The following is a 25,103-nucleotide window of genomic DNA, read 5'->3' as shown; positions in this document are numbered from 1 at the left end:
TCATTATGATTTTCTTTTTCTTTGTGATCATCCTATTTTTGAATTTCTAAATATGCTACTCTGCTTTTTTTTCCCTTTCTCTTCACTTAGTTTTGTTAATCATATTGATCTGTTTTTTCTTTATAGCAGCTCCAAGAAACTTAGGAGATTTGCATGAACTGATTCAGAATAAAGTGAATAAAACAAAAACAAAAAAAAAACTTACAGTTTAATAACACTGGGGGAAAAAATTCTTATAACTTAAAAAAACAATCTAATGCAATGATCAATTAGAGAACACAGAAAAAGGTTAATAACAACAACAAAAACCCAACTCAATCCTTGGAAGAAGCTCACATTCTAAAGGGGAAAACAAAGTGTAAACATCTAGGTAAAAACAAGATATAAATACAGAGTAGACAGGAAGTAATCTCAGAAGGGAAGGCATTAGCAGATGGTAAAGCCCAAGAAAGGACTGACGAAGAAAGATAGGAATTTAGCTGAGAGTTGAAGAAATTCAGTGAAATTAAAAGGAATTACATTTCAGGAATGGCAGGAAAATCAGTGAAAAAGAAACAAGCAGTAAAAGATGGCTAATGCTTATAGAGGGAACAATTCTATATGGGGCACTGCAGATGGAACACAGTGCATAGAGGGCTATAAAAAGTAAGAAAACTAGAAAGGCAGAAAGGGAGATGGAATATAAAGAGCTTTAAATCACAAACAGAACCATACATTTGATTCTGGCCATAAGGAGGCACTAGTGCTTATTAAGGAAAGAAATAACATGGTCAGACAACAAAGACATGGATGAAGAGATGAGCATGTTGGTAAGAAGCAGGAAAGAATCCAGGAAGCAGAGATAATAAATGAAAGAGAAAGGATGATAAGTACAACTACTTTGTTTCAACATGTTGACTGATTAGTAAAAACTATTTTTCTCCTCTTTCTCATTAAAAAAAAAAAATTCTTTGTTATAAGGGATGGCTTTCTGGGAAAGGGAGGAGAGATGCAAAGGGATGTTTATAGTTGATATAAAAACAAAAAAATTAAAATGTACTTTTTAAAAAGATGAAAGAAAAATATTCAGATACCTAATAGAGATGATTTTCTCTAAAGAAAAAGTTCATTCAAATTGGGGAAAAAAACTGGCACAATAATTATAAAATGTTATCAGGATCAAGTGTTTTTTTTTTTTTTAAAGAGCAAAAACATAGGCAAGTTTGTAGGCAGGGAGAAGTCAGTATAAGAAACTAATAAAGCTTTTTTTAAAACTTCAATAAAATTTTTGGGACATCCTTTATGTCAGGAGAAATTGGAAGATACATGTGAGAGAAGGGAGGACAACAAGGACAGAAAAAAGAATTGGCCTTAATAGGGAAAAAAGATCACCTCATTAGCAAAACCCAGAGTGAAAGAAGGGGAAGACATATAAATGTTCTGACAATAAGAGGCAACTTTCAACAAATGACCTCAATTTCTACAATGAAGAATTTGGCAAAGTGCTCAGCAAAAAGTGTGCGAGAGTCTTCAGAAGAGTCAATCAATAAACATTTATTAAATGTCTAGCATATACCAGGCACTGTGCTAAGCCTTTAAAATACAAAGAAAGGCAAAAGACATTCTCTGCACTCAAGGAACTCAGTCTAATAGGAGACAACATGCAAAGAAATATAAACAAGCTAAAATAAATTAGAGTTAATAGAGGGAAGAAATTAGTATTAAGAATCATTGGGAAAGGCTTCTTGTAGAAGGTGGGATTCCATCTTAAATTTGAACCCAAGAAAAGCCAGGAGATAAAGATAAAGATGACAATAATGGATAGCCAATGAAAATGTCTGGAGTAAGAAGATAAAGTGTTTCCATTTGAAGAAATACAAGGTCAGAACCACTGGATGATATGGATTATGAACAGAATAGAAATTCTATTAAAAAGGAATGGCCTTATTATTTTGCCTCAGCTGAGACTAGGCAACATGGAAGTAGAAAATTTGTGAATAATTAAGATCAAGTATATGATGAGTTGTAATTGAGTGAAGTAAAGAACTGGTCATGAAAACAGAAATGAACTGAGAAATTGGAGTGTTTAAGAGAGCATTAATATAGGGGCAGGTGGCGCAGTGGATAGAGCACTAGCCCTGAATTCAGGAGGACCCGAGTTCAGATCTAGTCTCAGACACTTAACACTTCCTAGCTGTGTGACCCTGGGCAAGTCACTTAACCCCAGCCTCAAAAAAAAAAAGAGAGAGAGAGAGAGAGAGAGAGAGAGAGAGAGAGAGAGAGAGAGAGAGAGAGAGAGAGAGAGAAAGAGAAAGAGAGAGAGAGCATTAATACTAAAATCCTTTGACATGAAAAGAGGAGTTAGGCTGGAGAAAATGACTGTAAACCAGTCAAAGAATTCACTGGGAAAAAAAAAAAAAAAAAAAGCAGAAAAGAAAAAAAATAATGCCCTGGGAGGTTGATAAATGCCACCAGGAATTCATCTGCCAGTGAGTCAAGGTAATGTTTATACATTGTTTTCAAAAAGGACCATGATATGACATCACAATGGTAATGCCATGACATTAAAGTGAACTGGATTCAGTAAGAGAGGGCTGTGCAAGGTCATCTGACTCATTTTCCCCTCCAGAGCCATGTAGGTCCAGTGACCAGATATAGATCAGGACTAATGGAGATGCCCCAGCATCAAATGAGACACCTTGGCCTTTTTAAGCTAAGATCTTCAACAGGGCTCAATTTGTCTCAGAAAGCACCCATTCAGTGATTAAGGCAACCACTTAAGTCAGTCAAGGTAAAAGTAAAAGTACAACTAGTGTTGGAAAAGGTGATGACAAGAAGACATTTAAGACAAAAAGAGATTAATTATAGATTAGGTATTCCAAAGAGGAAAGAGGAAGACAGGGACAAATATGAACTAGGATATTTATTTAAATAAATTTCCTATTTAACCTGTCCTCTCCCAGAGACAACCCATACAACGAACAATTTTTAAAGATAAAGAAAAAAAATCAGCAAAACTGAAGTCTGAAAATATATGAATACAACAGTCAAGAAGAGACCAAGGTGGGGGGCAGCTAGGTGGCACAGTGGATAGAGCACCAGCCTTGAATTCAGGAGGACCCGAGTCCAAATCTTGTCTCAGACACTTAACACTTCCTTGCTGTGTGACCCCGGGCGGGGGGGGGGGAGAAGAGACCAAGATGTCTTTTTAGATCACTTCTTAGAGCCAAGCTTGTTCTTTTGTAATTTTGCAACAGTCATTTTTTAATTTTTTGTGTCTCTGATTCTTTCCCTTTATAATATTGTAGCCATTGTGTATGTATGTATGTGTGTGTATATATATATTTTTTTAATTGCAAATTTCATTCCGCAATACTTCCATGCTTTTCTATAAACATATTTGTATCTTCTTATAGTACAATTACATTTCATTAATGTACCATAACATTTGTTTAGTTATTATTCAAACAGGAGGCATACCTATTTTGTGTCCCATTCTTTGTTATAACTAAAGTGCTTCTGTAAGTATTTTAGAGAATATGGAAACTTTCTTATCAATGGCCTCTTTAAGATATAAGCCTAATAATAGAATCTCTAGTTCACTGAGTATGGATATTTTAGTCACTTTATTTGCTTTATTTTGGAAACCAAATAGATTTCCAAAGTAATTGTGCCAATTCACAGCTCCACCAACAATTTGCTAAAGCTCCTTTCTTTCTATAACCTTTCCACCAATATTCCTAATTTTTGGTTATCTTTGCATATTTAAAAGTGAAGTGAAACCTTGGGATTATTTTAAAATGCATTTCTCTTATGAATGATTTAGAACATCCACCCACATGGTTAATAAGTATTGTTAAATTCTTTATAAATTTATGTAAATTCTTTACAGAAAAATTCTATAAATTAAAAAAAAAAAAAAAACAATTAGTACCAAAACTTGGTTTACCTTTAATTTTGTTTGTTAAATGCAAAAAAAATTTTTTCCCCTGGATTACAAGATTTTTACAAGAATTTAGGGCTATGAATTTCCCTTAGAGTATTACCAAAGTTCTCAAATGGATCTGTAATCACAAATATTTGTTCACTCAAACAAAACAAATTACAATTTATCCATGATCTAAGCAGTTATACAATAAAAATAAAATATTTGTAAATAAAATCAATGACATAAATAATAATAAGTGAGATAACAAATAATAAACCTTAGTCTTTTTAATTTCTCCCTTCAATGAGACCTTCTCACACATCAGGCTTAGGGGGGGAAAAGGGAGATATCTGTTTTATCTTCAATTGCTAGCAAAAAAAAAAAAAACAGCCAAACTAAAAATTTTAGGGGGAAAAAAAAAAGATTATCAATTATTACTTACCCATCTCCTGACATAAAGGTGATAAGATTCAAGGTGCAGAATGAAAAGTACATTTCAGATATTGCCAAAGTGGGAATTTGTTTTGCTTGATGATGCATATTTGTTAAAATAATTTTTTCTTTCAATGAGGGAAAGCAGGAAGAGAGAGCAGGACTAAGAGAAGGGTTGTTTTCTACCTTTCTACACTATAGTCCCAACCCCTCCTCCCTTGAATTATTATTTAGGCATTTTTTTTACTTTTTATTTTCAAAATATATGCATAATTTTCAATATTCAGCCTTGAAAAACCTTGTGTTCCAAATTTTTTTCTCCTTCTCTTCCTCCTATCCTCCCCTTCCCTTAGAAAGTAAGTAATCCAATATAGTTAATCATGTGCAATTCTTCTCTACATATTTCCACAATTATGCTGCACAAGAAAAATCAGATCAAAAAGGAAAAAAAAAAATCAGAAGAAAACAAAAAAAAACAGTAAAAAAGATGAAAATACGTTGTGATCTACAATCAGTCCCCACAATCCTCTGCGTGCAGATGGCTCTCTCCATCACCTCACTGGAATTGCCCAGAATCACCTCAATGTTGAAAAAAGCCACATCCATCAGAATCAATTAGCATATAATATCACTGTTGCCATGTACAATCTTCTCTTGGTTCTACACTCACTTCACTCGGCCACCAATTTATGTAGGTCTCTCCAGGCTTTTCTGAAACCATCCTGCTGATTGTTCCTTAGAGAACAGTAACATTCCATAACTTATTTAGCCACTCTCCAACTGATGGGCACCCACTCAATGCAGTTCCTTGCCTACAAAAAAAAACTGTTTGCATTCTTGTTTTTTCCCCCCAGGTTATTTTTACCTTCTGAATCCAATTCTTCCTGTGCAACAAGAGAACTGTTCGGTTCTACACACATATATTATATCTAAGATATACTATAACATATTTAACATGTATAAGACTACCTGCCATCTGGGGAGAGGGTGGAGGGAGAGAAGGGAAAAAGTGGAACAGAATTGAGTACAAGGGATGTTGTAAAAAAATTACCCATGCATATGTACTGTCAATAAAAAGTTATAAGAAAAAAAAAGATTCTGACTGAAGAGTATTATCTATGCTTTCTCTAAAGAATTACAAGTATTTTTAAAGGAGCTACAATGTGACTTTAGACTATGAGTTCTTTTGAGAGCAGGAACTCTCACCTTTTTTTTTTTTTTTTTATAAATTCTTAGCACCTAGCAGAGTACCTAGCATACAGCAGGTACTTAGTATTTATTGATTGATAAATCAGTACTGCATTAAGCTTATTATCTTTCAATATTATCAAACAGTAATGATACATAAGAATGATACATCTTATTGATTAAAAAACTCATAAAAAATTAATTTAGTAGACACAACAGAGCAAATCTTTCTCGGCGACAAAACAGATTCAAAGCAGAAAAATAGCTTGATGGCGATGTCAATCCTGGGGACAAAGGGAAAGCATGTCATTGAAAGAGAGACATTATAAGCTTGAAAAGTTCAAATGTGACTCCTCTCCCTAATATGTGATCAACTTTTATTAAAAGAGATAGGTTCTATTAGAGTTGTAAACAAGGCTAATGCTCATTATTAACCCAGATAAAGTACACAATCTATATTTATTAAAGATCTTCTTTAGAATCTAGAAGACTACTCAAGAAATATTTATTTATGGCTAAAGGATTTGCTTATGTTCAGCTAGAGGGGATTTCAAGAGACACTCTTGTGGGAAGCACATTTTGGAGAACCTTAAATAACAGGCTAACAATTTTGATATAAACACTCAGACCTTCAGTTTTCTTAAAAGTAAAATGGGGGAATTTCAGAAAGGCCTGAAGACTTATATGAACTGATGCTAAATGAAGTGAGTATAAAACTAAGAGAATGGTTGTGCACAGCAATAAGACTATGTGATGATCAACTGTAATGGACTTGGCTCTTTCCAACAAGGAGGTGATTCAGTCCAATAACAATAGATTTATGATGGCAGAGAGACATCTGCATCTGCATTCAGAGAGGGGACTATGGGGACTGAACGTGGATCAAAACACAGCATTTTCACTTTTTGTTGTTGTTGTTTGCTTGCCAGTTTTTTTCCATTTTTTTTCCTTTTGATCTGATTTTTTGTGTGTGCTGTACGATAAACGTAGAAATATGTTTATAAGAATTGCACTGTTTAACCTATATTGAATTAATTATTTGCTATCTAGAGAAAGAATGGAGAAAAATTTGGAACACAAGGTTTTGCAAGGGCTGAATGTTGAAAAACAAAAAGCTGCTATTAAAAAACAAAAAAATTCAAATACAGAAAATCTGGGGGGGAAAAAATGAGGGAATAGAGCAAATAAATGACGTCCAACTCAAAGGGAAACAAATAATCCACATGAACTGCTTAAACCTAAAACCATTAACATTATTCTATGCTGAATTGTATTTTTATTTATTAAGTATTTTCCAATTCCTTTTTAATCTACTTTAGCTAGTTTTGAAAGCCTCAGATTTGACAACACTAAACTAGATGATCTCTAAGATCCCTTTAGGATCTAAATTCTCTATAGATTTTGAACAGTGAAGGGAAAATACAAAATCTTACAAAGATCAGTGTAATAAGAGTATGCAAAATGAAATGCACTAAAGGCAACACTACTCCAACATCAATGTTGTTTTTGGCAGAGCAAACCAACCACATTTTTGCATAATTTAATCATTTTTGTGGAAAGGAGGAATGGGACATAAAGGCATTTCAGAACTGTGATTTCATTCATGTGTGTAACTCCCTTTAACAATGCAGAAACTGTAACTGTTTTGAAACTTACAACTTTTGAGTTTTACAAGTGCCTTGTCACTGAGAGATAAAGTCAGTACATGTGTCAAATAAAGTATTTGAATCCAAGTCATCCTGACAAAGACTGGTACTCTAACCACACAATCCTTCCCGTGTACCTGTTAAATCCTTTGTGTAATTACACAAAATGCTCTTATACTTGAATGTTATACAAAAATATACAAGTGCACTAAAATAAATTGATAGTTTGATTGAGTATATAGGGCTAAGCCCACTAAACTTGCAACTCAAAAATCCATATTTCCTGACTAAACTAGACAAGTTATTTAATTTCCTAATTATTCTCTTTTTTGCCTCTATTGCAAGTCTCTACTACTCCCTAATCACTGGTACCTTATTGGTTAAGTTTTTTAATGCCCCTAATTCCAAAGATACATGCCTGTCCAAGGAAGAAAAGTATTCCACTATAATCTTAAAATATAACAGAAAAAAATGAACAAAGTATAAAATAGGGATAAGAAAAATTATCTACTAAGTTTCAAAAAAAAAAAAAAAAAAAAAAAAAAGTTTCAGCCACTTACTACCACAACAGAACATTCACTAAAATTAAAATACTTCAAAAGCTCCAGTTGCAACCCCAATAGAATACTAAATTTCTATTGTAATAAAATTTAATTTAATGTACTTGAAAGAACACTGAACTGTCAAAACTTCTACTTTTCACTCCACCATTAAACCCATCAAAACTTTGACATAATCAAGGTTAATTCACTTAATCTCATTTCCTCATCTCCAGCTCTGAATTTCCATGACTTGCACAGAATTCATAGACACTTTGAAACCCTGGAAATATTTTTACTAAGGGACTCTTAAGTAGTTTACCTTTTTATCGATAATTAAATATATCATTAATAACTGGTTTAACATCCAGCTCTCAACTGAAATTTAACAGAGGATATCATAAAATGGAAAGTCTTTGAAACAACCCCCTACAAACATTCCAAAAGGAAAATGAACAAAATAGAAAAAAAAACCTGCTAACTTTAATAAGACAACTACAGTACCCCTCTAGTTTTGACTAGCTCTGGTAGTCAATTATAAAATCATGCCAGGAACAAAAAAAATAATTTAACATATTTTTAAAATATTAATTCCATAAAAGACCAAGACAAGGTTGCACAAAATACTCTTACAGAATATGCTTTCAGTGCATTGAGGCAGAGGAAATTAACCGCGGGGGGGGGGGGGGGGGGGGAGAAGAAGTGTCTTCAAAGGTTTTTTTAAATAAGATTCACCCTTAGAATCTAGTTTCTTCACCTTACCTGATGTGGTCATTTAGAGATACAAAACAAAGTTTCAAGGAAATTAGAGACTATTTAACACCTTGAAATTTAAATGGACCCAATCTAAGAAAACAAATTTACAAAGGAACATTTATGGCTTTCTAATTTTTTTTTACTTAAAATAAGACAAACTCCCTTAAAGGCCCAGAAAAAAGTGATAAATCTGTGATTAATGAACAGATGAGCAAAGGCTATAACCCAATGTCCTGAATCCTAGTCCAATAAGTCTTTGTACTTTATGATACTATCTTAATACAATTAATTGAGATTTCATTTGTATTCACTGTATTTAAGTAGCAAAATTCATCACTCTTAAATGAGTTGTTCCAGAGTCTAGTCAACAAAGGAACAGGCAAGCAATTGTAAATATGCAATTATTTCAGGGACTTTTTTCAAAATAAATTAGTTGAAACCATTAACTACAGATTCAACATTTTAAAAATTAATTTAGAAAAAGTTTTAAAAGTTTTTAAATGTGAAAGCTTCAATTTTTTTATTAAATTAGTTTCTGCTTATTTATATATGACAGTTCTTTATTATTTGCCTATAATCTCCCACTTTTCCAAGTTTTTCAAATACACTGAAAACTTGGCATAAAATTATCCTTCCATTCCCAAATAAATGAAATAAATACAAACCAAAAAAAATTATCCTTCCATGTAGCGCGCTGTCGTCTCCAGAAGCTGCCGATCGCTCTCTGGGAAGAGATCTGCTGTGTCTACTCAAATCTTTCAAACAGATTCTTCTTCCTGTAGTGAACCGTTGTCTCCAGGCAGTTGCTGTTAACTCTTGTCCAGAGAAGTGACTTCCCTTCCTTCAGAGAGCTGCATCAAGCCAGATGTAGTGCAGAGTCTTCTCCTCTTCCTGGAGTGGTGTCCTCTTTTATCCTCCCAGAGAATGGGCGTGGGATAATGCAAGGGCTTCTGGGAAGAACCACTTCAACCAATGAGCTTGCTCCTTCTAGGATTCCTAAGGTGTGAACTCCCTTTACAGGTCTGAGCCAGAGAACTGTCAAGTCAACCTGAGTTCTCACCTTGTAATTGTCCAGACAACCTGAGTTCTCACCTAGTAATCCTAACACTTCCATGTTCTGAGTGGCCAACTTTTTAGTTTTAAAAGGCACGTATTCAAAGTTTTAATACAAACCCACCCTTCGATAGTCTCCTACTGAATTCTGTAATATGACAAAAGAATTTTTGGCAAATTTCTACATCTTTTCTCTAGATATCCATCTGGAAAAGTTTTCAGAAAGGACCATTATTGACACTTTATCAATGCTCTCTTCCAAATCCCTAAAAGTCCATGAAAAGTAGCTAGCATGCATACATTTAGTATTTATTTGTTTTTATATAGTTTTTATTTACTAGATATATTCATGGGTAATTTTACAACACTGACAATTGCCAAACCTTTTGTTCTAATTTTTCCCTTCCCTCCCTCCCCCCCAGATGGCAGGTTGACCAATACATGTTAAATATGTTAAAATATAAATTAAATACAATATATAAGGGGCAGCTAGGTGGCGCAGTGAATAGAGCACCAGCCTTGAATTCAGGAGGACCCCAGTTCAAATCTGGTTTCAGACACTTAACACTTCTTAGCTGTGTGACCCTGGGGAAGTCACTTAACCCCAGACTCAGAAAAGAAAAAATAAATAAATAAATATAAAATAAAATATATGTATACATGTCCAAACAGTTGTTTTGCTGTACAAAAAAGAATCGGACTTTGAAATAGTGTACAATTAGCCTGTGAAGGAAATAAAAAATGCAGGCGGACAAAAATAGAGGTATTGGGAATTCAATGTAGTAGTTCATAGTCATCTCCCAGAGTTCTTTCGATGGGTGTAGCTGGTTCAGTTCATAATTGCTCTATTGGAATTGATTTGGTTCATCTCATTGTTGAAGATGGCCACATCCATCAGAATTGATCATCATATAGTATTGTTGTTGAAGTATATAATGATCTCTTGGTCCTATTCATTTCATTCAGCATCAATTCACGTTAAGTCTCCAGGCCTTTCTAAAATCATCCTGTTGGTCATTTCTTACATAATATTCATATACCACAATTTATTCACCCATTCTCCAATTGATGGGCACCCACTTAGTTTCCAGTTTCTGGCCACTACAAAGAGGGCTGCCACAAATATTCTTGCACATACAGGTCCCTTTCCCTTCTTTAAAATCTCTTTGTGATATAAGCCCAATAATAACACTGCTGGGTCAAAGGTCACGCACAATTTGATAACTTTTTGAGCATAGTTCCAAATTGCTCTCCAGAATGGCTGGATGTACATTTAGTATTTATAATTCTACTAATATAACAATCTGTACTAGTTTAAGTTGGCTAACATTTAACCAAAACACTTATTGAATAAGAAATCTAAATTTTAAAAATCTAAATACTATAATGCTGGAGAAACTGAGGCAAGATAGAGATGAAAGAGTATTTAATGATTAATTTAAAAGGGAGAGATTTACTGGGACCAAATGGAGCCATGGTTTGGTCCCAGAGCTCCAAGAATCCAGCAAACAATGCAAGTTCTCAATGACATATATACACATGGTTCAGACTCAGGGATAGCCTGAGGAAGGGGCAGAGTCAGGGTGCTAAGAGGGGGGACGGGACTCTAATAGGGTAGGGTGAGCCTCTGGAGAGAGGGATGACATAACAGGGGGAGACACCCCAAAGATGAGGAGAGACATCTTGATAAGATGGTATCTGACATTCCAGTAGCTTGGGATGGAGAGAGGCGTTCTGGTATTCTAAAACATATCCTTATCCTTTTATCCTTATCAAATATTCTGATTAAGAGGGAGGGGTGGTTTCACAGGACAATTATAAACTGAATCAGAACACTTAGGGAAACTAAGGCAGGTCTGGGTCAGGATAACTAGGGAAACTGAGGCAGGACAATAAAAGAGAACTGTGACATAACAATACATCTGATAGAGCGCTTTTTTTAAAAACTACTTTCTTCATGTACCTCATACCTTCCAAAATAGTAGTTAAATTTACTCTTTTGGAAATGGATTGAATCTATAGAATAGGCATGTGAAACAACTTCTTACATAATGAAAGCTTTTGGCTTCTTAAATAATAAAGTCAATCTTCCCAACCAGCTGGTGGAGAAGAGTTCATATTAACATTTATGATAATAGATTAAACTTTTCACTCTTCAGTAATGAAAAATACACAAACGCAACAGAAATCAAAGTTATTTTAAAATCTGTATCTTAAGTTGGTTTATTTTTTTTAAGTAAATATTCACTGCAATTTTTTTTTTTAAATTATGGCTTATTTAATTAGTCCATCAAGAATCCAGTAACGTTCTTAACCATTTTCTGGCAAAACTGAATACTGTACTCATCCATCTACTAGGCAATTTTATAACTATACAATTTCCTTTTATTTTCAAAAATCCTTCAATTGTATATGTATGTACACATATTTACACATACATACACACATGTATGTGTGTCTGTCCATATCTCTTATCCTCATTATGATTTCTGTAGAAAAGGTAAGTTTACATAAGAACTAAATGCACAATATCCTTTTTTTCAAATTTCATATATTTCATGGATATTTCCCCAACATTTGTTGCTGAAACCTAAAAATTCATCAGTAGCTAACCTTTAGAAGGCATTTAGATAATGGACATATAATCTATCAGGATCTATATTCCAAAGCTTTATGGTCTAACCAAAACTTACAAAACTTTGGCAATCCAGGTCACCTCCATACTAAACTGAGATCCTGCAGGAAAAACAATTCAATAGAATATTCTCTGCCATACTATTTAAAATTTAGTAACATTTCCAAAAAGTTTGCATTTCAGCACAACTTCAAGTATGAACTAATCGCTTGTATTAAACTATCACATAATCTGAAATTGTTATATAATTTAAAACTAAGTATTTAAAAGTTCAAAAAAGGGGTTGTTTTTCAATAGGATGAATGAAACTATTGAGGTTCAAAACCAATACTGAAACTAAGGGGAGAAAAAAGCAACTAGGTCTAAATATAAAGCATTTCACAACTCAAGGCAAGGCACTGTGAAAGGTTCTAGGGATACCAAAAATCAAGAACAAAAAAGAAAAAAAAAACACTTCAGTCCTTGTCCTTTGAAGAGCTATTATCCTAGTAACACAAACATACAAAATTTCACATGAAAAATTTCACATCTAAGTAACCAATGATAATTGGAGAGGGAGAAAGAATTAGGAAAGGCCTGTGATACTTGAACTATCTTTTGAAGGAAGGTACAATAAGCCAGATACAGGAAGCACTTGTACAGGGGCATACTAGAGGGGTACAACTGGCAGACCAGTCTGACTGGGATGGAATACAAGAAAAAATACTAAGAAATAAGATTATGATCATAGATTATAGAAAAGAAAGTAATCATAGAGCACTAAGTCTAAGGTCTTCCCTCACAATTAAGAGATGTGGAAAGGAAACCCCCCCAAAAAAAAAAAAAAAACCACCATAAATTTTTCAAAGTTCTTATTTAAATAATTTTGAAATTGGTCCAGAAATGAACTTTAAGGTCATATGCTTTTTTGTAACATGATCAGAAAAAACATCTTCAAAATTTATTTAAAATTTCCTTCTCAATAAGTAGTGACAGGGTGGAAAATAATTTGAGCTGAAATTTTTGGTTTTTTAGGTATCCAGCTTTTGGAACAACGATACATTGGTTGGTGGAATTGTGAACAGATCCAACCATTCTGGAGAACAATCTGGAACTATGCTCAAAAAGCTATCAAACTGGTTATACCCTTTTACCTTGTAGTGTTTCTACTGGATCTATATACCAAAGAGATCTTAAAGGAGGGAAAGGGACCCATCCGTGCAAAAATGTTTGTGGCAGCCCTTTTTGTAATGGCTAGAAACTGAAAACTGAATGGATACCCATCAATTGGAAGATGGCTGAATAAATTATGGTATATGAATGTTATGGAATATTATTGTTCTGTAAGAAATGACCAGTAGGATGATTTCAGAGAGGCCTGGAGAGACTTATATCAATTGATGCTAATTGAAATGAGCAGAATGAATAGAACTAGGAAATCATACACTGCAACAACAAGAGTATAAGATGATCAACTCTGATAGAGAGGGCTCTCTTCAACAATGAGATGATTCAAACCATTTCCAACTGTTCAGTGATGAAGAGAGACATCTACACCCAAAGAGAGGACCATGGGAGCTGAATGAGGACTGCAACATAACATTCTCACTCCTTCTGTTGCTGTTTGCAGGCATTTTGTTTTCTTTCTCAGTTTTTTTTTTCCTTCTTGCAACAAAATAATTATATAAATATGTATACATATTGGATTTAACATATATTTTAACATATTTAACATGTATTGGACTACCTGCCATCTAGAGGACAGTGTGGAGGGAAGGAGGGGATCATTTTTAACAGAAGGCTTTGTATGGATCTATGTTGAAAAATTACCCATGCATAAGTTTTGTAAATAAAAAGTTATTATTAAAATAATAATTTAAAAAAATTGTTTAAGTATTCAGTTTTACTTATGGCTAATTCTATCCTACCCTCAATTTCCTACTTCTTCAAATAACAATTAAGTCTATATAAAAACTACGTATATCAGGTACCAAACACCAAACTCAGATTTAAAATGTAACTGGGAATAAAAATACACAACAGATTTACATTTTCAAAACTAAGTCACAATGTAGCCTGCAACAAATCTTTGAGTATAGTTTAGTGGCCCTGATTTCTATTATAGTTTGACACTACTGATATCCATAATCATCACTTTTTATTTCTATCCAACTAGAATCCAATAGTTTTCCTAGGTGCACAGGTAAGCAGTGTAGAAAAGAAGTCTATGATCAAATTAAGCCTTTTTTTCTAAAAAGTCCTATAAACTTTGAACTTTAGAGTTCTGAGATTAGCATTCTATGTAAAATATTCTACCAAGTCTCTATTACATTACTCTCAATATACCCTGCCTCCACCCTTATACAAATACTGCTAAATGAAGCTGGGGGGAAAAAAAAAAAAAAAAGCTGACTGGGTCCACTACAAAACTATCCTTTTTCAGGCTGTTGTATCCTGTGACCCTGTGGACCACATCATATCAATGCTCTCTAGAGTTTTCTTGATTAAGATACAGGATCAATTTGCTATGCATTTTCTTCTCTCTTTGTGGAGATTAAGTCAAAGAGAAATAAAGAGACTTGCGTAGGGTCACACAGCTAATAAATATCTAAGATCAGCTTTAAACTTAAGTCTTTCTGACTCCAATGTTCAACCTGGCTGGTCCAAACAAATCTGTTACTTTATCTCATCAACAAGGCTCCCACAAGAACAAGACAAATCTTTTACATGATACTTGATTCATTAACCTATTTATAAAAGTGATTTTCAAACCTTTGGTCATTCCTCAAACTTTCTCCAAGACTGGCCATACACCATCCCTCTCAGGAGAGAACCCTGCATCCTATTTTACAGAAAAAATTAAGACCATTCACTATGGGCTCCCTTTTTTCCCTTGCCTTCTCATCATTCTCATCATTAAAATACCTTCTGCCATTTTCTCTTCCCTTACCTGTGTCATACAAGAGTTGTCTTTCTCCATGCCAAAGCTAACCCCATTACACACAAATAATCCCATTCCATTCCATTTTTTTCCAACAGATTTCTCCCTGTCTCATTGCCATTCTCTCATCTTCAACTTCTTCCTCTTTTTAGGTTGTTTCCTTACTGTCTACAAACATGACCATGTCTCCACTTATTCTCAAAAAACTCAGCCTCTTCATCCCTGTTGGCGATCATCTTCTATCTCCTCTCTTTTCTGGCTAACTTTTTCCATGCCAAAAAGCTACCTACAATCACTTCCTTTCCTTATAATCTACCTCAGAGTAGATTTTTTTAATAAGGCTTTTACCTCATCATTCAACTGAAACTGTTCTCTCCAAAATTATCAGTAATTTCTTAATTGCCTAATCGCCCTTTTTCAATCCTTATTCTTCGAGACTGTCCTGCAGCCTTTGACAGTTGATCGATCCCTCTTCTCATTGTACAGTCTCTTTTTCTATTTTCCATGACACTATTTTCTCCTGGTTCTCCTACCTGTGTAATATTCATCTGTCACCCTTCCTGTGATAAACTGGCCAATATCCTGATACTCAGAGCACATATGACCTCAAACTTAAGTTAGTGTGATAAACTAGATTGTTCTCCATGCCTTAAGTCTTTCCCCACTCTAAACCATTTTCCACTCATCTCTCAAACGTGGGTCTAAAGAACATGTGGAGCTTTACTCCACACCTCCCCCCCAAATTCAACCAACTCTAGAATCAACAATAAATATATTGTTTGGTTTGTAAAGTCCTTCATAACCTGGCTTCCTCTTACCTTTGCAGTTTTCTACTTCAGCCATTTTCATCAGCTATTTCCACCTTCCATATCTGAAATTCATTGCCTCTTCAGCTTGGCTTTCCTTCAAGTCTCAATTAAAATCCCAACTTCTGTAAATCATCTTCCAAATCCCCCTTAATGCTGCCTTTCCTCTGATGATTATCTATAGTTTAAACTTGTCCATATCTTGTCTATACAGTTAAGTTTCCCTCTATATACCCTAAGCTCCCTGAAAAAAGAGACTATCTTTTACTTTTCTTTGTACCCTCAGTGCTTATACAGTACCTGGCACATAATAAATGCCTACTAATTTGACTTCCAAATCTTTATGTGATCTAGCCCATTATCTTACACTGACTTAAAACATAAGTATACAATATATTCAACAAAGTACCCCTCTGATGTTAAACAGTTCTAGTTGGATATGAAATTTTAAAATACTGAAATAAATTCAAGTATTTTGAAGATGTCATTAAAAATAAAGATAAAAAAGCAGTGTTAGTTGCATCAGTTTTAACTCTTGGAAACAAACATATGCAGAATAAGAAACACTAAAGTCACAGACTTAAAATATTAAGAGATCCTTAAGACTAGTAACATGATTCCATCATCAATAAAGATCTCTAAAACCTTTTCACTGCCACATTGAAAATTCCTAGGCACAAGTTTTAACAATTAGATTTATGCCTGAAAGTTGTTTCTTATAGGGTTGGGAGGGGAGGGATCACTTGTTACAAATTGTGATTTCACTGTTTTGGGGAGTTTCCAAAAAGGCAATCTCTCTACCAATTCTCTCTACCAATACAATACCAAGAAATTCTCCTGGAAACTTGTAGTCTTAGAAAATTGGCTGGGATGCTGACACTGCCACCCAGTCAATATTCAAACTTTGAACCCAAGTCTAACTGATAGTCTGACTTTCTCCATTATGCCATTCTTTCTCAAACCAACTTTTAACACTACAAAGCACTCATCTTAACATTATCCCTTTACTACGGAAGATGGACAATAATGAAATAAAAAGGTCTTATGCAGGCAATAGAACTTCTAAAAAAGAAAGGTAGAATATGCCTCTTACTAGTACAAGAACAAAAGCTAAGAAGACAGGAGGAATAAGGTGAATGGGGAAAATAAATCTAAGGGAAAGGATAATGCAAGCCTATGAAATCAGAAATTAATCATATAGTAGCTCCCTATCAAATCAAGCATAAACCTAACACTTCATTTCCCCATTACACTCCAACACAAAGCCTATCTCCTAGACATATGATGTCAAACCATTTTCCCTTCCTCCTCTTTAAAGATTCAAATTCTTTCTACCTTTAAAGACTGTATTTAAGTCACACCTCTCCCATGAAACCTTCCTTGGAAATTATACAAAACTCAACAACTTTTTGCAAAATACTGCAATTACTACTACTACCATATAACTCTGATTTTATTACATACTATCTTTTGTTCTAATTGTTTCACACACGTAAACTTTGTATTTCCAACAAGACTGTAAGTTACTTATTGGACGTACATAGAAGAATTCAAATATTTGTTAACTAAGATATCAGGTTGAAATAATACATAAAAAGTATCCTCTAAAACCTACCTTTAGTCAATCCCTCACTCCATTATAAAATTTAGAAAATACTTCAGTAACATGAAGTACTGAACAGTACTTCAGACATAAATCTGAGGCTTTCTAGTGTACTAAACCCATCAATATAAGAGTAACCTTTCTTCCACTGGTATAACTTAAGACCCCAGTAACATTTAAGACAGCTTCTATCCAGGAGATGGGCTGTGTCAATGAGGAACAATTACTTAATTCTTCCCCACATTTTAAACCAAAACTTTAGAAACTTGACCACTAAGGTATTAATGGTGGTCTGACTCACTGCAATGAAATATAATTGAGAAAAAATTTTTTTTTGCCATTTCAAATAGCAGAATTAAAATTTGATAAGATCTCAGTATTAGAATGGATGATATGCTTTCCCATTCCTTTATCTTAGTGCCTTCCCTCTCAGACTAACCAAGACAGTCTTTACCCTCCCTAATAAAGCTACTTAAAAGACAGAATTTCTACCCCATCAGGAAGCTCACAACAAAGATTGCATATTTCTGCCATCTCTGACTATTTCCATCAATATTTTAACATTTTTCAATGCAGTTATGGTGCCAGCCAGCTCTAGAAAATACTTTCCTTTATTTCCCATTCAAGTTGTGAGAACTATTTATTATGAGTATATTATGAAGAGACAGGTAAGAAATATATATGACTTTATAGTTTGTTTTGTTTAATTACAATTGTTATAAGGGCGACTTGTATAGAGAAAGGAGTATTTGACAATGACATTTTTAGAAACAGAATCAACTAAATATTCCTTTTAAATTATGCCTGAAGCAACAGACTCTAAGACAGCAAAAAAAAAAAAAAAAAAAAAAAAACAGAAACGAGCGTAAGGAGCAGGACTGTTCCCAACTAATGCATTATTTATAAAGAGGATCCTAATAGGGCTTAAGGATGAAGGGAAGCATTTATGTAGGTGCCTGGCACTGGGCTAAGTGCTTCTCAAATCAACTTAATGGTAAAAGTAATCTTTGTAATTCTTTCCAGAGGCTCTAGCAGCTTGTTAGTATTTGCACAAGTACTACAAAACGTGCAGACCCAGTACCACACGCTTTCCCGATCCGGCTGGACGATGGCTCCTCCTTTCCCTCCACCCCCAGTGAAGCAGCTCTATCCCGGATCGAGAAAGCTTCCAAAGCCCAAAGTAATATTTAGTATCTCTACGAGGCGTTATGGCCGGGCGTTTGCCGATACACGGACTGCGGTGTAGAACCGGGGCCACGGGCAGAAAAGAACACTCTCTTCCAAAAGCAGCACGCTCGGCTAAAAGCGGACTTCGTCGCAGGGAAACAAGGGCCTTCGCGACTAGAGATCGGATAATGACAGACGTTGTTTTCCGGTCCCAGACCCCGCAGCAGGAGACTCCTGAAGCTCGGCACGAGTCCTCGAGGCTTCCTTCCATGCCCCAGGCTCCCGGCGAACGCCCCCGACCTGGACCGCGGTGGAAGCGCCGGTCTCCCACGAAACTTCAGGGTTTTCCGGGAGACTTCCCAGCCCCCGCCTGCAGTCCTCGAAGGCCCGCTCCGCCCGACCCTCCACGCCCCCGGCCTCCTCCCGGCCCGCTGCAGGGGCCGCGTCCCCTACAACGGTGGTTTCCGCAGTCTCCTTCCACCCTCGTCCTTTCCCCGACCCCTGGGGCAGCATGCAGCGGTGGCGGCTGCTCTCCCCAGACCCGAAGCACGCAACGGCCGGGCCTGAAAATGGCGGAGACGGAGCCGCCACCGCCTCACGCCGCCCCGCGTCCCTGGCCGGCGCCGCACTCACCCGTCTAGTCTCAGGGCTGAGCTCCCCTCCGCCCAAGTGAAGGGTGGAGTCTTCGGCCTTAGTTCACTCTTAGAGGTCTCCGCTGTCTGGCCCGTTCCCGCCACCTCCACTCCCTCTCTCCCCACCACAGGAGTTACAGCCTCACCGGCCTGAGCTGGCCGCCATCTTCCCCTCCGAGCAACCAAGCGCACGCCTTTGCGTCATCACGCATCTGCTGCGCTTCAGGGTCAGAGGGTGCGGGGGCGGGACTCAACTGACCAGAGGCGCTGCGAGCGTCGAGGCTTGAGCGGAGCATGCGCGTAGGTGAGGAAACGTCTGCTTTCGGAAATCTGCGGAGGTGTTTCTAACTCGCCTTTGTTACAGTTTAGCGAGAGATGGTGCGTACCTTTTTTAAAAACCCGGAAATGCGAATCTTCCCAGTTTACTAACACAGGAAGTGCCTACTCACTTTTCCAGAATATTTTCTGCTGCCAAAAAGGGTTTGAAGTACACCTAAAACAACCCATTAAGCAAAATTCAGCTTCTCGGGATTATATCATTCTTGAAGCTCGGGCTTGTCAATGCTTGTTTCCACAGACCCGAGAAAGATCTGCCCGTGTTATCTTTAAAAAGAAGTTGGCCATGACTTGAATAACAACTTCCATTGTTTCACGTGTCATATGTTCATAATTTATCCGCTCGAAAGCATGGAGGCGGCTTGACCCTCTAACTTTTTTGATTTTATGGTTATACCTATTTTTAGACTTTTAGTCCTTCACTGCTTGAAATTTCTTTGCCGGGACAAATTAATGCTTACTGATGAATGAAAGAAAGGTGAGGTTTGTGGGGCCACCAGAATGGGCTTAAGGAAGGGACCTCTCTTGAACAATAAGGCCTTGCAGGCCTTTCTCGTGAGCAGTAATGGTGTCTAAAAGTAGTCCGGGATTACGGCATACAGAAAAGCCTGAAAGATGTGGTTGTGGCCCTGTGTTAGCGCTCTGCCCTAACCAATGAGATAACAGCCTCACAAACCTTAGTGACTTACCACTTAACAAGGCCTAGGTCTTTTGTCCTTAGGTACCAATTTTTCCTATTTTGATAAAGAGTACAATGGTTGTCAAGGTGATAGTTGAGGTCATCCAGGAGAGATGATTTACAAGAAATTGCCATGATACCCAGACCATTGTGCTACCTTCCATGCCTTCTCCCTGCTTTTCTTCTGATGTCATGCATGCTAACCAGCTGGTACATACAAATACCTGTGTACCCTCTACAATAGGAGTTCTTAACCAGGGGATAGAACTCAAGGAGTCTCAATATAAATAGGGAAAAAACTGAATCTTTATGTTCCCTAACTGCTAATTGAAATTTTGCATTCCTTTTGTTTTTGTTTGAGACTTCATTTGTATTTCTTTTGATTATGAATGTAGGCAACAAATCACAGCACTCCAAACATCACATGTGATGATCACCAACAGAAATCAGATTTTTTTTTTCAAAAAAATTTTTTTGAAAAAAAAAAATAGATTTTTATTTTCAAAGAATATATAAATAAAGTTTTCACCATTCACCCTTGCAAAACCTTGTATTCCAAATTTTTCCCTCCTTCCCCTAGACAGAAAGTAATCTAGTATATGTTAAACTTATAAAGTTCTTCTATACATATTTTCACAATTATTCTGCACAAGAAAAATCAGATCAAAAAGGGGGGAAAATGAGAAAGAAAACAAAAAGCAAACAACAACAAAAAAGATGAAAATATTATATTATGATTCACATTCAGTCCTTTTTCCAGATGCAGACGGCTCTCTCCATCACAGGTCTATTGGAATTGGCCTAAATCACCTCATTGTTGAAAAGAGCCACGTCCATCATAGTTAATTATCACATAATTTTGTTATTGTGGTATACAATAGTCTCTTGATTCTACTCACTTCACTTAGCATCAGTTCATGTCTTTCCAGACCTCTCTGAAATCATCCTGCTGACATTTCTTATAAACAATAATATTCCATAACATTCATATACCATAACTTATTCAGCCATTCTCCAACTGATGAGCATCCATTCAGTTTCCAGTTCCTTGCTACTACAAAAAGGGCTGCCACAAACAGTTTTTGTATATGTGGGTCCTTTTCCCTTTTTCATGATCTCTTTGGGATACAGGCTCAGTAGAGACAATGCTGGATCAAAAGATAAGCACGGTTCAATTATCCTGAGTTCCAAATTGCTCTCCAGAATGGTTGGAGAAGTTCACAACCCTGCTAACAATGTATTAGTGTCCTAGTTTTTCCACATCCCCTCCAATTTTTGTCATTATCTTTTCCTGTCATCTTAGCCAATCTGAGAAGTCTATGGTGGTACCTCAGAGTTGTCTTAATTTTCATTTCTCTGATCAATAGTGCTTTACAGAATTTTTTCATATGACTAAAAGAGGTTTTAATTTCTTTGTCTAAAAGTTGTTTATTCTAATCTTTTGACCATTCATCAATTGGAGAATGGCTTATATTCTTACAGAAAATCACAGATATTTCCAAAATCACATTATAGCTACACAGCTATCTCAAAATTAATTTACTCTCATCACTTCTTCAAAATTATTGTAATTATTAGACCAACCTCTGGATTATATATAATTAAAGATTTCCTGTCTATATGCTATAATTCAACATAATTGGTTTCCTTTGTAAACCAACATATTTTAAGCATGTAAAAACATTCAGAGGAGTCCTTCAGCTTCCCGTATGCTTTCATCAAGAGGCAGGGAGAGTCCATAACACATAAAAAAAGGTTAAGAGCTCTGCTCTAAGGAAATTCCACTCAGAGTTAAATTTATCCATACTCACAGAGGAATTCACTACAAAGAACAGTTATAATCTTTCCTATGCCATTAACTTGCTGAATTAACTTGAACAAGTCACTAAATCACTCTGGGACTCATTTTCTTTATCTGTAAAAATAAGGGAATCGGACCAAATGATTTCTTCCAGTTCAATGACTATATGATTCTGTTAAGAGAGTTTGGATCAGGTGCCATATATTTTTATTATAAGATCACGTTCCCTCCCAGCTAAACAAGTTACAACAGACCATTTAAATTAGGTGGACATTTGTATAACTACTGTTCCTAAACCATTTGTTTGGGACTTTCTTTGAAAGGTGAGAACTGCCCTTTTCTTCTAGTCCCCTTTGAGTTTTCACTTTGAGGATTTCCAGCTAGAGTCTTCTTGGGATGACAGTGGGTTTCCAGCATCTAGAGAGAAGATGAAAGAGGCCAACCTCACTTCAGATTGATGAAGTAAACAAGTCTGGAGCAGCCTGAGAAGAGCTGGCAGGCTTCATCCACATCTCCACTCCAAGCTTACTACATTAAAGACTAGGTCAAGTTTTCCCTTAGGGTGAGATTCAGGACTCTGTTGATTGAGCTGAGTTATCTCTCTTCCAAAGAATTAGCTCCTTTCCTTCTGTATTGTAAGATTTAAAATCACCTAGGAATACCTTATTTAATTTCTATTTTGCTATGATTTGGATAAATGAGCTTCTATGCCATTTGTATTTATATTTGTATTCCTTGTGAACCAGCTATTAGGTGGGAAAAGGATCAAGCTTTCCATATAAAGTTTGGAATAACTCCTTCCCTCCCAAAATGACAAAGCAATGAAAAGTTAGATGGAAAAATCATGTCCCCAGATAAACAATATTCAAAGGAGCCGATAAATATACTTCTAACTTGGAACCCTCTCCCTCTCTCTGAAGAAAGTAGAATGCCCTCCTGCCCCCACCGCCCAATTCTTTCTCTAGAAGATAGAAGAAGACACAAGAGCTGTCTGTCTTGCTTCCCTTCAAGACACTTAGGGGCAGTCATTGCCACACATAAAGCTTGATTACACATGTAAGGCCCACTCATCTTTCTCTCCCTTTATCCTTATATTTGAATTAAAGTGTTAAAAACATCTTTAATTTAAGACAAGACACATGCTTTTATTGATATTTACAACCCACTGGCAATGCCTTAGAGAATCTTCCTATTTCCTTTTTCTCTATTTAGTAAATTCAAGGCCTAAATAATAATTAAAAGAGCATCACTTATCACTAAATTTCTCAAGCCATGTCGTCCTCAATGTTCCTCAGATTCAAGGTGTTAATTATCTTCTTGAGAAAGACTCTTGCAGAGAACATAAGATGCATTTTCCCTGAGGCTATACGTTAAATAGTATATTTGGATTGAGTGGAAGAAGAACAGCCATCTAAATTTATATTTTTCCAAAAGTTCTTCATATACATAATTGGCTCACTTGATTTTTATTAGTTACTTGCAGTCATCCCCATTTTTCAGATGAGGATATTAATGTTTAAAAATGTAGATGACTTGCCTTCAGTTTAGTAGTTTTACCTTCTTAGAAAAATTAATCAGAGAAGGAACTAAGATGGAGGAATAAGAAGGAGTGCTCCAAACATGTCTAAAAAATATACTAGGTGTGTTTATGATAGAATATTATTGTTTTGTGGGAAATGGTGAGCAGGATGTTGTTAGGTTCTAAGTGCTAAGTCGGTACTTAACAATTCTCTAGTTCACACCTTTGGTTCCATCCTTTAAGGGGAGTTTACCCCTTTGAACTTCTGAGGAGTAGTTTATATATGAAAAGGAGTTTAGACAACCTTTAAAAGGAGCAAGTTCATTGGTTGAAGTAATTTTCCCACAAGCCCCTGAGTTCTCACAGGCCCATTCTCTGGGAGGATAAAAGAAGACAACATTGAGCCTGGAGTAGTCTACTTTAGGACAGAGTCGGAATAGCACTCTGGAAGAAGGGTCGAGTCTGGGATTGAGTTGAGACAGCAGATCTCCCAGCGATTGATGGGCAGTTTCTGGAGAAAACAGAACATTACAGGATGTTCTCAACAGAAACACACACACACACACACACACACACACACACACACACAACCTGGAAAGTCTTCCATGAACTCAAAAAAAAAAAAAAAAAGTGAAATGTACTGAATACAAAGCAATAGCAATGTTCTGGAATGACCACCTGCATTTGACTTTGCTATTCTCAGTAGTATAATCATCTGTGACTAACTCTGAAGGACTTATAATGAAAAATTCTATCATACCCAGAGAAAGAACTAATTATGTATGAATATAGATTGAAGCATTCTCTCTAAGTTTTTTAAACTTAATTTTCCTTGAAGTTATTATTTTCATTAGGGTGGAAGAGCTATATTGCTTTTTTTTTTTTCCATAACTTGTACAGAAATGGTTTGGATAACTTCACAGGCGGTTTCTTAATTGTAGATGGAGATAAAGGAGAGAACCTAGAACTCAAAAAATTTTAAAGCAAATTAAAGAAAACTGAGGCAAATAGAAGTTAAGTGACTTGTCAGGTATCACATCTAGTAAGTATCTAAAGCAATATGTAAGGTTTTCTTGACTCCAGGCCTATCACTTCATGCACTATCTAGCTACTTGCTAGATCTGGGGCAGGAGGCCAAGAGGAGCACTGCAGTATCAAAAAACAAGCTATGTACCAGTGCAAAAAAAGAGGGGCCCTTGCAATGGGAACAAATGGTGGTTCCCACTATCCAGATCTAGTTTACAGATCTCGGATAAAATGAAAAGGGGGATCTCTATAAGAAGTGATGTCCCCCAAATATAGACATTGAAAGAAAACAGTTAAGAAAGCAGGAAAAGAAGTAAAGCTCAGGTGCTCAAGCTGCAGCATGATCTAATTTCCAGAATCTAGCCCAGTCTGCACAGGAATGACCAAGACAGGAATCCTAGACCAGTGGAGAGTCTACATTCTAAACCAACAGAAGTTCTTATAGAAGCAGAATCCAC

The 25,103-nt window shown here is 36.0% G+C and overlaps 1 protein-coding gene across 4 annotated transcripts in view; it reads right to left on the bottom strand.

The window, feature by feature from the left end:
• Nucleotides 1-19,476, bottom strand: part of WDR33 (WD repeat domain 33) — a 96,374-nt gene extending 76,898 nt beyond the window's left edge. For 2 of the 4 annotated variants that reach the window (XM_074301710.1, XM_074301712.1), the window contains exon 1: nt 19,286-19,476. The gene's annotated coding sequence lies outside the window, so the exon portion shown is untranslated. Of the gene's footprint in view, nt 1-9,133; nt 9,241-19,285 lie in introns of those variants that run through there. The other 2 variants (XM_074301713.1, XM_074301711.1) reach the window with 2 other exon arrangements.
• Between the last annotated feature and the right edge of the window lie 5,627 nt (nt 19,477-25,103).

Source organism: Sminthopsis crassicaudata, chromosome 3 (assembly GCF_048593235.1).
Source record: "Sminthopsis crassicaudata isolate SCR6 chromosome 3, ASM4859323v1, whole genome shotgun sequence".
Lineage (NCBI taxonomy): Eukaryota > Metazoa > Chordata > Mammalia > Dasyuromorphia > Dasyuridae > Sminthopsis > Sminthopsis crassicaudata.
This window is presented reverse-complemented; position numbering and strand designations above follow the sequence as displayed.